The sequence below is a fragment of the Macaca mulatta genome, chromosome 1, assembly GCF_049350105.2.
Source record: "Macaca mulatta isolate MMU2019108-1 chromosome 1, T2T-MMU8v2.0, whole genome shotgun sequence".
Lineage (NCBI taxonomy): Eukaryota > Metazoa > Chordata > Mammalia > Primates > Cercopithecidae > Macaca > Macaca mulatta.
In genome coordinates, this window is record NC_133406.1 from 122,634,052 (window position 1) to 122,647,854 (window position 13,803).

The 13,803-nt window shown below is 47.5% G+C and overlaps 1 pseudogene; it reads left to right on the top strand.

Moving 5' to 3' along the window:
• The first annotated feature begins 411 nt into the window (after nt 1–411).
• On the top strand, nt 412–3,497 carry LOC711794 (non-selective voltage-gated ion channel VDAC2 pseudogene; annotated as a pseudogene).
• Nucleotides 3,498–13,803: the final 10,306 nt, after the last annotated feature.

Here is a 13,803-nt window from a genome sequence, read left to right on the forward strand (position 1 = left end):
AGTTCTGGTCCTATCTAACAAAGCTTAAAAGACCCACAGGATCAAACTCAACTACATCCCAAACAAAGCTCAAGAATATTTATAGAGATACAAAAATATTGTGTACCCAATAAGGTAAAATTCATAATTTCTGTAATGAATAAAAAATTTTCAGGCATGTATAAAGGCAAGAAGATACAGCCCATACTAAGGAAAAAACCCAATCAACTTAGACCCAGAACTGACAGAGATTATAGAATTAGGAGACAAGGACATTACAAATATTATTATACTATTAGAACAGCTAAAATCCAAAATACTGACAACATCAAATGCTAGTGAGGATGTACAACATCATTCACTGCTGGTGAGAATGCAAAATGGTACAGCCACTTTGGAAGAGGGTTTGGTGGTTTCTTACCAAAACAACAACAACAACAAAAGCCTAGACATACTCTTACCGGATGATCCTACAGTCTCACTCCTTGGTATTTACCCAAATACAAGTTTATGTCCACACAGAAACCTACACATGGCACATGGGTGTTTACAGTATCTTCATTCATATTGCCAAAACTTGGAAGCAACCAAGATGTCCTTCAGTAGATGAATGCATAGAAGCACGGAGGAACCTAAAATGCATATGGCTAAGTGAAAAAAAAAAATATCTGAAGAGGCTATACACTGCCTTCATCTTAATCCCAACAAAAATGACAGAGAAAGAATACAAAAGGCAAACACTCATAATTACAATGAGAACGGAAGAAGAAATGGCAGGTGGTGAGAGTGATCCACATGCTTTGGGGAAGTTGAGAAGAAGTTGGATGAGTGGCAACTGACTTGGCAGACTTGAGAACCTTGAAATCAAAGCTAGAAAATGGAAAAATGAAAAAGAAGCAAGGCAATGCACACCTCAAGCCTCAGCAGGGCTTAGGAATCAGAAACATCAGATATCTTTGAAAGCCACAATGTGGGGGCGGACAGAAAACCACGGGATTTGTAAAAAGCCTTCATAAAGAGCAGTTATTCCCCAAGCCTGTACTATCCAGCAATGGTACCTGCTCACCCAAGTGGAAGAAAAGAGGCTTACTCTGTGCAGAAGGTAAATTAGAAAGCCTCTGGAATTGGAGATACCAATAGCAGCTCAGAAGATGGTTGAGACTTTTTATTTTGAAAGTGGGATTAAGTGAAATCCACATGCTTTACTGTGAGTCAGCCTTGTACATCCAGACATACATATGGCTGACAGAAGATTCCTCTCGGGAAAACTCACCAGCCCCAGGAGAGAACACCTACAGATATCCACATCTGGGGGTCTCCTAACAAAACATGGCTGAATGCAGAGAAGGCTGGAAGACTGTGAGGTTCATGCATGAACTAGAGCTTCTAATTAATTTTTATGTGATTCATACCAAAATAAGTATGAGTAGCTAAAGATCGCCCGCCTTCTGAAGAACACCTCTACAATCAAAGACAAGGAATAAAACACATTAACAGATAAAACGCACTTGGAGAAAAGAGAGTACAAGAGCATAAGAAAATGCCAGCAAAACTTATAAATAATATTCTCAAAGTGATACAAGATATTGCACCTGTGAAATGGAAAAAGGGAAGCTTAAAAGGGGGATATGTTCGAAAACAGGTTAAAGAGTTGACAGCAAAACTTAGAAATTCAGTGGAAAGTTTACAAGGTTTTTTCAGAAAAGTCACTCAGAAGGTAAAACAAAAAGAGACATGAGACAGATGGAGAGAGAGAGAGATTCTGATTGAAAACCAGAAATAAACAGTAGCACTAGACTAGTCCAGAGGTCCAACATCTGAATAATCAAAATCCAGAAAGAGAAAACAGAGAAAAGGGAGAAAACATTTTTAAAGAAAGAGTAAAGGAAAAATTTCCTATAACTGAAGGATATAACTTTCAGATTAACATCACTCATGGAGTGCCCAGCACAGTGAATGTAAACATATACACATACAGTCACATAGACACGGGCACTTACACACAGGCATACAGACACACAGACACAGACTCTTACACACACAGGCACGCAGACACAGGCACTTACACACATGCACACACAGAGACACAGACACAGGCACATACAAATCATACAGAGGCACACACAGACCAAGACACTTTATCATAGAATCCAGAACACCAGAAGTAAAGAGAAGACTCTCGGAGGGCAGGGGCTGGGGGAACAGGTCACATACAAGGATAAAGCATCAGTGGCATCAGACCTCTCAACAGCAATACTAGAAGCTAAAAGACAATGAAGCTCCTTCCCTTGCCCTCCAGCCATGGCAGGTGCAGCTCCATGAGTGACTCCAGTGGCCTCACCTGCAAGTGGAGCAACAGCAGCAGCCTCACTAAGGAGACCACCAGATCACCTCTTCCTCAGGCCTGACCATGTCGACCTACCGACAGACATGTACGCAGCCAGTGTGTCTTCCTTTATCATACGCTCACCTTGTCAAAGCTCCCAGAGAGGGTTTCAACAAAGGATTTGGTTTCAAGTTGGTGAAACGAGGTAAAAGCAAAGTCACGTGGTGGTGTGGAATTCTCAGTCTGGTTCATCTAATACAGACAGCGGTAAAGTTACTGGGATCTTGGAGTCCAAATATAAATGGTGCAAGTATGACTTGACTTTCACAGAAAAATGGAACACTGATGACACTCGGGACAGAAACCACAACTGAAGACCAAATTTGTCAAGGTTTGAAAATGATATTAGATACTACCTTTTCACCAAACATAGGAAAGAAAAGTGGCAAAATCAAGTCCTCTCACAAGAAGGGGTGTGTAAAGCTTGGCTTTGATGTTAACTTTGATTTTGCTGGACTTGCAATTCATGGTTCAGCTTGCTGGGTACCAGATGAGCTTTGACAGCACCAAGTCAAAGCAGATGAGGAATCACTTTGCATTGGGCTACAGGACTGGGGACTTCCAGCTGCACACTAATGTCAATGATGGGGCAGAATTTGGAGGATCAGTTTGTCAGAAAGTATGTGAAGATCCTGATGCTTTAGTAAACCTTGCTTGGACATCAGGTACCAGCTGCGCTCGTTTTGGCCTTGCAGCTAAACTTCAATTAAAACCCACTGCTTCCATTTCTGCAAAAGTCAACAACTGGTTGACTGGGGAGGGCTACACTCCACCCCGGAGGCCTGGTGTGAAGCTCACCCTGTCTACTCCGGTAGATGGGAAGAGCATGGATGCTGGAGGCCACATACTTGGCCTTGCCCTGGACCTGCAGGCTTAATCCAGATGAAAGAAGCCTCTGGGAATGGATATCAGAAGACTCAGCCTTGATGTATTTCCATTGTGACTAGCAGGCTTTTTCCCCCTGAGAAGGTGATCAAAATGAAGGATGATCTAAACATGAGCTGTATTTTTAATCTTTAGATGGTTACTTGTTAGCTGCTTTCTAGTTCAATAGGCTCTCTCTCTCTAGTTGCCAATGCTGCAGTCCTGCAGTTATCTGTACATTGTCTAGATGTATTTAACTGTTAAATGTGCTACCCACTAATCATGAAATAGACCTTTATGAAAACTGCACCGTTGTGCTCGCGTTTGTTTTTATGTTCCTTTACACACTGAATATTGTCATTGCATGAGATGAATCAGTGGACATTTTAAGATGAGGTTTAAATTATTTTTGTCAAATTTAACCACCATTAGAATTACTTTTGGTATCCCAGAACATTACAAATCATGAATAAAACAAGCATATAATTAATGGCTCCAAGTACCTGCCAGCGAGGGTCAAATCGCCCTGGTATCTTGCTATTACTTTGTTTTTCAGGTGAGCATTCTGCTCTTCACCTCAATCTGTCCCTAGATTAGTTCCGTGAACCTTTTAAGACTACAATAAGAGCGTACACGCTTTTAAAAAATTTTTATAATGAGGAAATGTCTCCACATTCCGAAGAAAAATGAGTACTAGCCTAGAATTTTATGCTCAGCCAAATTCAAGAATGTTATACTCAGCCAAATTCAATCCAAGATGAGGGTAGAATAAAGCTATTTCAGACATCCATGCAGGCTGACTGGCTGGGCCCTCTATCCTCTCAGTCTACCCTGATGTGAGACGGTGAGGAGGTAGATGATCTGTCTCTGGGGGCTGCTGTTTCAGGGGATGGCAGGCAAGAGAAACACCTGCATACAGCAGCTGCTTGGGAGATAGGACCCCTGTGTGGGGGCATGAACAATACCCCAAGTACTGCTCCACTAAGGGAAGCTTGGACACCTAGGGGATATTGTTTGGTTCTCAGAATAACTAGGGGATGCTAGAGCCATCAGCTCCCTAAGGACCAGGATGCTAAATGTTCTACAATGCAGGGGACAGTCCCTCAACAGAGAATTGCTCTACCCGTAATCCCAAAAGCACATCCTTGAGAAATCCTGAATTAGATACTTTCTTTGGCTTTCATTGTGAGGCTGTTTATACTTAAAGCGGGGTTGAGTGGGAGTAGAATGCTATGGGGGTAGGCTGGGTGTGGTGGCTCACGCCTGTAATTCCAATATTTTGGGAGGCCGAGGTAAGCCGATCGCCTAAGGTCAGGAGTTCAAGAGCAGCCTGGCCAACATGATGAAACCCCGTCTCCACTAAAAGTACAAAAATTAGCCAGGTGTGGTGGTGGGTGCCTGTAATCCCAGCTACTCAGGAGGCTGAGGCAGGAGAATTGCTTGAACCCGGGAGGCAGAAGTTGCGGTGAGCCAAGATCGCGCCGCTGCACTCCAGCCTGAGCGACAAGAGTGAGACTCCGTCTCAAGGAAAAAAAAAAAGAATGCTATGGGGATGAGTCAGGTGAAGTGGAGAAGACAGCTGAATAGGGGAGAAGGAAGGAGAGGGAAACTATTGAAACTATTCCAGGACATAAAATACAATGACTGACTAGAATAAACAGGTATGCCTGACATTCATTAGTCTACAGAACAAATTCTACTATCGAATTCTTTGTGGCGATGCCCACATTTGTAAAGGGTTCTGTGATTGTTCTGTGCCGAAGTTCAGGCCTACACCCTGTCAGCATGCCTTGCCTGGACCATTGCTGTGGCTGCCTTTCAGGTCTCCCTGTTTCCAGTCTCCCCTCTGCCCCTTCGTCCACGACACAGTTGCCAGAGTGATCTTTCGAAACACAAACCCAAATCTTTCAAAACAGTACTTGGGGTATCGTTCATGTCTCCACACAGGGATCCCATCTCCCAAGCAGCCGCTGTATGCAGGTGTTTCTCTTGTCACTCCCCTGCTAAAAGCTTTCAGTGGCTCCCCACTGCCTCCCCATTCCCCAGGGAGTGTGCAGCCAAACGGGACTCATCCTACAAGCATCCAAGGCCCCTGCTTTCTGAGGCTTCTTCCAGTCATCCCCTGCCAACGCGACCCTAACGTTGTCCTCCTCTGTCACAGTACTCATCTACAGCATGACACCAGCATGTTTTTGTCTTGTATTTCCCAGGAGCTCTTTATGGGCAGGGGCTATTTCTCATCCTTCCCTGACCCCCAGGGCCTGGCAAAGTGGCGTGCACAGGATGTGCTGAGCACTGCTCCTGTGCTCACTGAATACAGTTGAGCCATTTCTCCCTCACAAGAAGCCTGAGCGCAGAGAAAGCCCAGGATCCCTCCTGTCACCAGCATAAGCAAGGGATCCATATCACTTCAGGCCTTCTCTGGGCAACTGAGTCCTTCACAGCTTCTTTGAGTCACAAAGGCCACTGTGGAGCTGTGGGCAAGGATCCTACAGATAGGCTAACCCAATATCTTCATTTTGCAGATGAGGAAACTGAGTCCCAGCAAAAGCTGCTGCCTCACCTGAGGCTACAATGCTGCACACACCAGAAGAGGACATGGTCTGCTGGTGTCCAGGCCGGTGCCCCACCAGCTCTCACCCTATGTGAAATGGAACTAATTGGAAACTGGTGACCATTTTTCCAGATAAAATGTGGGCTTCCTCACCCTATCCTCCCTTCTTACTGCAACCGGAAGCTATAGTGGAGGATGTGGGGCTGGGAGGGATGGGAAATAGACTTGGAAGGTGATTTGAGGCTTCCTTTATTTGATTTTATTTTTTGAGGTGGATTCTCACTCTGTCGCCCAGGCTGGAGTGCAGTGATGTGATCTCAGTTCACTGCAACCTCTGCCTCCCAGGTTCAAGCAATTCTCCTGCTTCAGCCTCCCTAGTATCTGGGACTACAGGTGCCCTCCACCATGCCCAGCTAATTTTGTATTTTTAGTACAGACTCCGCCATGCCCAGCTAATTTCTGTATTTCTAGTTTCACTATGTTGGCCAGGTTGGTCGTGAACTCCTGATCTCAAGCAATCCACCCACCTTGGCCTCCCAAAGTGCTGGGATTATAGGTGCGAGCCACTGTGTCCGGCCCAAGACTTCCTTTAAACGTTCGCTTTTGCAAGATCCCGAGCCTCGTTCTACAGGCAATGAAGAGCTATTGAAGGTTTTTGAGAACAGGGTGACTTAATTGCAGCAGGGCTTTGGGCTGAAGGGAGAAGTGGGAAATGCGGGCCTCTAGGGACCTGAGCAGGACCACTGCCCCTATAAGTGATCTGTCTTTGGCTTATGAATGCACAGGGAAGGGGCAGAGTGAGTCTCACCTGAACAGCGAGGTCTTTGCTGGGAAGTTTCTTGGCAGATGTAAAAATTGAAAGGGAAGATCCTGGATAAAGAACAACAGGGAATCTGTCTCTAGATTCTGGAATCTGAATTTAAGGAGGGTCCAGAGGTCAAGAACATGGTCTTGGAGTCATGGTGATAGTAACTGGGACCCACCAGCCCAGCAGCCAGCCCCTGGGAGCTTGAGCACAGAGCTGGGCAGCTGGGGGCGTAGACTGGGGCCCAGAAGATCCGGTTCTATAAGGGAGTATCATGAGGATACTCTATATCGTCCTATAATTTGTGTTTTCTCTATATTTATTTTCCTTTACAAATTTAGTAATGTATCTTGTCAAACATCCAGCTTGTCTCCGCTGGCACCGGGAACCAAGGGTACCTGTGGGGACTCTTGTTGGGGGCAGTCTGCATAGGAAGGGCAGCTTCCCAGACAGTGGGAGGACAGGGCCACTGAAGTCAGGGCTCCAGAGGGAAGAGTAACTTGGTCACCTTCCCCTCCTGACGGAAGACTCCCTTCAACACTGGGGATTTTATTAGGGGAAGTGAGAAATCCCTCATCACTACCGGCTGTGCGGACGTCAAATCTTAGACTCAGTTTTGTTCTACTCACCACAAACCCCCTTGATTTTATCACCATTGGAGCATAATAATTTCGTATCAAAATCTGAAGTAAACATGTGCTGTTCTAACAACAGGCCACTAAAAACACAAAACAAAATTGTCTTTCCACCCCCAATCTAATAGTCTACAAAAACGACAGGCAAATTGGTCCCTTTAATCAAATCCATCTTTTAAAAATTGAATCCTAAGTGTGGACATCCAGCTTACTGGTCTGATGTTTTCCTCGTGCAGATCTGTGACATGTGTTCAAGTGTCCTCTGTCCCCTGGGATGTCACCTTCTAGGCTGGTCGCCCTCATTCCAGCTCTAAGGACTCTCCCACTGTACCTGTTCCCATCCTTCACCTCCTCCTTAACCCTTATGACTGTGGCTTCCAAACTCCAGGGCACCCGAGAACTTTCTGGACATGATTCCCTGGCCCTTCCTCAGCCTTTCCACCATCCCTCTAAATCAGAATCTGAGGGCGGGATCCTGGGAGTCTGCATTTTGAACTAGCACTCTAGGTGATTTTCATCAGGTATCAGAAGACCAAAACGAAGGTTGCTACTTTACTGATGAATCGCCTTGTTGACTCACCTGTACACACATATCTAGGCTACCGTTTATTAACCGTCGACATTGTGCTAGGGTCTTTACTAAGTTTACCTCCTCTAATCCTTATACTAACTGCAGCAGGTAAGCATCCCCATTTCTATAGCCGCAGAAACAGAACTTGCCAAATGCCACAGGGTTAGGAAATGGCAGGGTAAAGTCCATCCGGCTCCCCAGCCCACTCAGTTCTCACTCTCAGTGCCTGTTCCTTCTGCAATGGAAAAGAGAGAAACCCTGGAGGAAGCAAGCACTGGGCTCTCCTCGCAGCCTCATCCACTTCAGTCTCCCCTCCCTAGGCAGTAGAGCCATCCTCTACCTGTTCTTATTGAAACTTACTATTTTTCAGATAGCTTCCTTCATGGCTTAAGCATTCTTTTAAAAATAAATTGTTTTTAATGACTTGAGATGGGGTCTCGCTATGTTGCCCAGGCTCGTCTTGAAATCCTGGGCCCAAGCAATCCTCCTGCTTCGGCCTCTCAAAGCACTAGGATTACAGGCGTGAGCCGCTGCGCCCAGCCAACTTGAGTATTCTTGACTTATTCTCGGCAGGGTGAAGCCTTTTTCATGATGGCCTCTCCTTCATCGTTTCCCTTGTAAACCTGAACGGCCCACAGAGTCACACTGATATGGTCAGGGCCCTCCCTAGCCCCCTTTGGATTCATCAAGGCTGAGTCTGAATGGATAGTTTTCCATTTGCAACGTTCCCCCATCAGGAGCATTTGGTATGTCTGGATCTCATTTCTCCAGCCTCTGACAACCTGCATGCCTTCTGCAGGCAAAGAGGCTGAGCTCCCGGGCCAGAAGTCTGCTTCCAGTGGGGCCGACCCTGCTGGCCGCGCCTGGGGGTCCAGTGGGTTGCTGCATTTTCAAACAGTCCCTACCCCGTTGCCCCCTCAGGAAAGTGGTAAAGGGCTCTGCAGTCCGCCCTCAGGACACCCGAACAAAGGGCTTACTAAGTTAGCCTCGGAGGTGCACCTGGGGACTGTGGGCAAGAAGCACATATTGACTCAACAATATGGGGTGCAACTTTAAATTCCAAACAGATTGTCCCAAGCTCTTTCAGAGGAGTTCTAAGGAGTAGAGCCAGCCTGCCTAGCAGGCGTACTAACATTTGCGGGCTCTATGAAGAACCGAGGAAGGAAGTCCACACTTGCTGGGAACATAAGAAATTGTGACCCTGATGGGAAGAGGAGATTCTCCAGCGGTGAGGGACATGGTGGAAGGTGGGCCAACAGGACCATCCGGGACCAGAGGGCAGTGACGCCCACGTGATTGGGACTTCGAGGCCCAGCTTCAGAGATGCAGTGACAGCAGCTCATGCTGTCAACGGGCAACCACAACCAGCCCTGAGGAGGGGCAATGGAGGAACCACTAAGGAGGCAGGTAATACCCAGCTAACAGGACTGGCAGACTGCGGTCCTACCTCGCTGAGGAACATGGTGGGGGCACAGGGGAGGCAGAAAACAACAGGGGAGGGTCTTGCTGTGAGGCAGCCTGTCCTCTAGTTCATGGGTGGGAAACTCCAGACAGTGGGTCAAATCTGTCCTGCTGCTGGTTTGTGAACAGCCAAAACAGGACTGGATTTTAAACGATTGGGGAAAATCAAAGGAATATTTCATGCTACGTGAAAACGACATGAAATTCGAATGTCAGTGTCCATAAATACAGTTCTATTGGAACAGTCTTGCCCATGCATTTGTGTGTCATTGATGGCTGCTTCCATGATACAACATTGGTGGAATATTTGTGACAGAGACACGCAAAGCCTACAATATCGACTATTTAGACCTTTGCAGAAAAAGATTGTTGCCTCTGGATCCAGAACAACCCTCATCACGCCCCCAGTAAGTTGTTTCTCGAATTGGTTTCCACCATGGTGGGGTCAGGTCACCCAAGCTGATCCCCCATAGCTGGGCAGGGTCTCTCTCCCTGCCCTCTTTCACCAGGCCTGGACTGCTGACCCTACTGGAAGTCATTAAATGCTCTTAGGGTGGAAGAGGTACTTGTCTCACAGGAAAACACAAGCATGTTAGGGAGTGTGAGTTCGTCCCAGGTCCGGGGCTTGCATGGTGGAGGAACCTCTGAAACAGCAGCTTTGGAGGGAGGGCACGCCCCTGCCATGCAAAGTCCTCTTTGTTGATCAACACCATTATTAGAAATGTGCACATCCCAGCAAAACCAGCAGGTCACACATTTACAAAAGCGCCTGCCACACTAGAGCAGGAGGCTTCTGGGCCTTTTCAATGTGCAGATTCTAATTCCTGGTACGGGGAAGTTGCTCAGTGAAAGGACAAAATAACTTCATTGTATAGAGTTTGCCACAGTCCTCTGGAGCAGTACCTTTCATTCTCTGCTTACCCTCAGCAGACGAGTGGGGGAAGTGGGTCTGAAGTTCTGGGGAACTTCGGTGAGTTGGCAGTACCTCGAGAGTGAGGCTAATGGGTTGCTTAGTAGGAATTATGATGATATTGCAACCCACAGGCCAATGGGCATCGGGGCAGTCAGCCAGGACAGAGCACTGGCCGGTGCCCTAGGCTCCCAGCCCAGCAGCTGGACACGGTCCATGCTATCTTGGCACCAGGTGTGCAATTGCCAGCCCAGGCAGCTGTGCAGGCTGTGGCATGTTGCTCAGCCTCTCTGAGCCTTAGTTTCTCTTCCGTTAAGTAGCGGGTGGAGTAGGGGGAGAGACTACCGTCCTTAGCTGGCAGGGCTGTCACGAGCATGGTGAAAGTGTGTAGCGTGCCCTTAACCGGCCTCTGTAGGTATTAATCAATTGTAACCAGTGTTTTTACTTCCTGATGTCCAGCAGAACCAAAGAAGTTGCGGCACACATGTGTTAATGATTTAAATACCACTTAGACATTTCTCTTAACTCCCCAAGCAGACTGTAAACTCCTCTAGAGCAGAGGATATCAAGTAATAGATACTGTCTATGGGCACCTGGTACTGGGCTTGGAGCTTTATTAAAAAATACCTGGCTTTCCTAATTCTTAGGAACCCCAAAACTGGCATCATCATCACCTGCATTGTTCCCACAAGGACACTGGGCTTGGAGCGGTGTATGCAATCACTAGGGGAGCAGAGGAGCATGCTGAGCTGGAGTCTCCAGCTCCAAAGGTCCAGCTCTTCTGCCCCACTGCCTCTCTGTAAAGGGCTCCTCACTTTGAATCCCTTGAACCCTACTGGGCACCAAACTGCCACTCAAACAACAAGCCAGAAACCTGGCCACAAGCCTCTGGTTTAACGTTTCCTAAAGTAGGGACTGTGCCCGATTCAGCAGCATCCAAAATTCAAAAGCCAAAGTCAAAGAAGAGTTCATTTCCTTTCAGTAATATCTAAAGTAGGATGGAAAATAAGCCTGCTGAAAAGCTGCCTCTTTTGCCAGAGCTAGAGAGAGAGGGGACGCCTCTCCTGCTGTCCCTGGTCAGATCAGGTGAAGGCCAAGGAAACTGATCTCTCACGGTAGGGGGAGGGGATGAAGGGCACAGGGACAACGAGGTACATGCAGTTGACTTAAAAACAGGGATAAAACCACAGAGGAATGTTTTGTGTGGGATCCTGAGATAGCAGGGGATGTGAGGACCAGAGGCTACCGCAGACCATTCACAGCCACCCAAGCGCTGCTTCTCCCAGGCTCCCGCTTACCTGAGCCAATGTAAAGATTCAAAAAAGTCTTTGCTCCCTGTAGTGTTTATTTAAGGATAAGATGACCCAACTTCCACTATATTTAGTGCATGAAAACCCACAGGTGTTTGACTCCAGGAACTGCTTGGGGTTGTGCTCTTAGTTTTCTGAGTCCCTCCCTTCTTGGTTTCATTGTTTCAGCATTGCAGGTGAGCTGGTTTCCCGAGTTCTGCAAAAGCCGTCCTGCACTACCCCCCGCCCCCCCCAACTCCAGCCTGCAGGTAGTTTAAATACCCCCAGAGTACACGGCTGCCTGGATAAGGCGTGGGGGAAACCATGATGCTGTTTCCATTTCAATTCTAATTTAAAACGTCATGCCAACCACAATAGGCACCCTATTTTAACTTCATCAGTTGGCTTAATTTTCAATTTTAACTAATCAATTTAATCAGTGGCTTTGTCCTCCTCCTTATTTCTCTTCAAAGGCTTCTATTGGAAGGCAGGATATTTGCTCTTCTGTGCCTCTTCCGTGTGCCACCCTGTAAAATACAGGACAAAGACAAAATAGCATACTGTGAAAGAACTGAGAGCTGGAGCCCCACAGTCAGACACCCCAGAGCCAGGTGCTGGCCGTGGCAGCTGTATGACGTTTAGAATTCCTCACCTGTCAACCTAATCATCCTATCTGAGAGTTGTTGGAAGATTAAATGCTAATGCCTAGCACGGGACCTGGTGCTCCATGAGCATTCCCCAAACATGTTAATGAGCCTGCAATGGGTCCCCCCACACCTGATTCACAAAGGGAGGGTTGTCTGAGGAAAGCTGCTGGTTTGTCCAAGGAATTCCTTTCCTGGATAAGTGGAAACGGATCTATTACCAAGCAACTCAACACCTCTTAGGCCCTTGAGAGGGGGCGACATAAAAATTAATATTTGCAGGGCGATTTATGGTTTACAGAGTGTTTCAGGGTTGCAATAGTGGGGGAACCGGGCTTTGCCAAATCTTTGTGCACAGCCTCTGTCTCTTACAAGATATGCAACCTTGGGCAACTCAGAAGTGCACTGAGCCTCTGGCTCCTGAGTACAGTGGAAACACTGCTACCAAGCCCACATTTCTGAGGCCTGCAAGCTACGTATATGCACTGTGTACTTGGTCAACCGAAAGCCTTCGTCTAAAGCAATGAGTTGTCATTCTGTTTTCTCATGGGTTTAGTTCCCAACAGGCCTCTTGAGCAAAACCTCATGCACTATCCATATGGAAGGGATGGATTGAAATGGTTGAAAACAGCCTGGCTGAAGTTGCTGTGGTGCTGCCTGTCTCCATCCCTCTCTCCTGAATACTACAACCTTGGATACCTTTTTCCCAGGGAAGCATCCGAAAGACAGGCGGCGACTCCAGCTTCTCATGCCTTTCCCTTAGGGACGTTTCTCATTTTCAGAAACTTCCTAAGTAAAAGGTGGCCCTGGGATGGCCTGCTATGGTGAAAATGCCCTGAGTTGTGATCCAGTCACGGCCAGAACAGGTAGCCTGGGTAGCTCTGAGCTGGGTGAGGAATAGTATGAAACCAAGCCTCCTGATGTGTTCCAGCTCCCTGGATTCTGGGCAGCACCGACAGAAACCTGCTTGAGAGAATAATGATAGTCAGGGTCTGAGGAGTGGTTCATCGCCAGGGCAGCACATGCTTCTAGGTAGCACTTATCCCCAAGGAAGGACACAGTCCTGTGTTGCAGAAGGCATAGGGCCAGGAGGCAGGAAACCAGCACCGTGGCCCCAGCTCCAATGCCATCACTTCAGACAGGAAGTCACTTGACTCAGCTTTTAGGCAGGGGGCAGGGGTAGACCACTCAGCCCAGTGTGGGCACCACCCCTGACTTGCCTCTGACTCCACCTGCCATAAGTGCATACGGAGCTGAAGGCCTCTGGAGAGGATGAAGCTCTATGCCAAGGTAAGGTGGCAGAGTGGCACCATCACACTGAGGTTCTGGCGGCTCAGAGGTCATGTGGGAAACCCCCGCAGGTCCCGTTAATGCTCTCAGCATCTTCCAGCTGATACTAACCCCAGATTACAACCAAGTACATCACTATCCCGCCCAGGTGACTACTCGGACAGTGAAGGCGAAAAAGAATCCCCGCTCATTTAGAAGTGTACTTCTGGAACCCTAGAGGTCCCGGGTGGCAACGACGAGAGCTTCATTCCAAGGCTAAGGAATGAACACTTGGAGATGGCATGAGAGGAATTCTATTAAAACACCAGAAGGGTAGGTCTGCCAGGAGGACTGGGTGGGTGGGGAGTTTGAAATAATACCGCTGAGTGTCAAGACTGCAACCCTTAGTACTGACCTTGCTCAGGGGCCAAGAGCT